This window comes from Canis lupus, chromosome 2, assembly GCF_048164855.1.
Source record: "Canis lupus baileyi chromosome 2, mCanLup2.hap1, whole genome shotgun sequence".
In the NCBI taxonomy this organism is placed as follows: domain Eukaryota; kingdom Metazoa; phylum Chordata; class Mammalia; order Carnivora; family Canidae; genus Canis; species Canis lupus.
In genome coordinates this window covers 54,708,669-54,710,445 of record NC_132839.1, presented here as the reverse complement: position 1 = coordinate 54,710,445, position 1,777 = coordinate 54,708,669, and positions in this window count along the sequence as shown.

Sequence of the window (1,777 nt, the reverse complement as noted above, 5' to 3'; positions counted from 1 at the left end):
ACACAGGCAGAGGGAGAAGCAGGCTCCTTGCAGGGAGCCTGATGTGGGTCTCGACTTAACTAGTGCTCTCAACACCCTTTAACTTCTCAGCAACAGACCAAACATTCATGCCCCTAATGGAGTGAGCTGCAGACACCATTTTTTTTTTTAAAATTTACTTGTACTTTGTTGATTAACTGTAAAGTTACTCAGAAAGCTTCAAAAACTTGTGATCCTCAGACATGTTCCCAGGGCCAGCATCATAAGTACCCAGAGATAAGATAATTTTGCTATCATGTCCTTTGCACTGTAGTTCTGAAGCCAACAAAGTCATAGAAGTATTGGAAGATATCCACTCAGAGCATATATTCAGCGTGTGAAACACTGTAATGTGTGTTTAAGTAGGACCCTGTTACAGGATCCTGTACTTCTATTGAACAGCACTGTTCTGGAATGTAAGTGCAGTGTGCCACTCTGGTCTATTTCCTTGGTCACAGAATCTTCATCTGCCACATGTTCTTTATACAGACTAACAGCCCCTGTCAGCAGTGTCTTTGATCTCACACACTAGCTTGACATAAAAATTGGAAAAATTCTAGCTGGATGCCTGAGGTATGCATTTTCCTTGGAATATGCACTGACACTGCATTCTTCTATGAAAGGAATAGTTTTGGGACACCTGGGTGGGTTAGTGGTTGAGCGTCTGTCTTTGGCTCAGGGCGTGATCCCAGGATTCTGGGGTCAAGTCCCACATCAGGCTCCCGTAGGAAGCCTGCTACTCCCTCTGTCTATGTCTCTGCCTCTCTCTGTGTCTCTCATGAATAAATAAAATCTTTTAAAAAATTAGAAGAATCATTTTGATGATCCAACAACAGAGATTTGGATCTTTCTTTTGGGTAAGTAGTAGATGGGGAGCAAAGGGACTGGGAGGGACAGTCTTGCCAAAAACCCAGACAAAAAATAGTAAGGATCTCTGCCATGGAGATGGTTAAGATGAGCCAGAAGCATTTAGAAATAACAGGGATCCCTGGGTGGCGCAGCGGTTTGGCGCCTGCCTTTGGCCCAGGGCGCGATCCTGGAGACCCGGGATCGAATCCCACGTCGGGCTCCCGGTGCATGGAGCCTGCTTCTCCCTCTGCCTGTGTCTCTGCCTCTCTCTCTCTCTCTCTCTCTCCCTCTCCGTGTGACTATCATAAATAATAAATAAAATTAAAAAAAAAAAATAACGGGTAGTGTGACCAGCTGAATGTAGGGGATGAAAGAAAACATCTAAGGTCAAGGTTATAATTTATTTCATGAACAAAATTTGGGTAGACAATGAGGATGTCAATTATAGGAATACAGAAAAAGGAGCAGATTTAGGCATTCAAAGCGAGGATAGGAGGTTCAGTCTGAGAGTTTATTTTAGACATGTTGAGTCTGAAGTGCCTGTGAAGGACTAAGTTGGAGATACCAGTGTGTGAAGCTCAACAGGAAGACAAAAGCTTGAGATCTGGAAGCAGGTGACAACAGAGGACAGGGAGGGTATAGGCAGAGAGAAGTAATCCAAGGAGACAGAAGCACAACCCAGGAGACCACAGGAAGACAAAAGAGTGTCTATGGAAGCTGAACAGAAGAGAAGAAAAGCAGTTATCAGTAAGGTCAAGTTAGAGGAAGGACCACAAAGAGAATGATAGATATGGTTTCAGTTGACAATTTTTAAAAGGTTAAGGGAGAGAAAGGCCACTAAAATCAGCAAGAGGGGGCACTGGTGACCTTTTTAGTAGTACCATTTGCCGATGCCTGAACCCATTCTAAT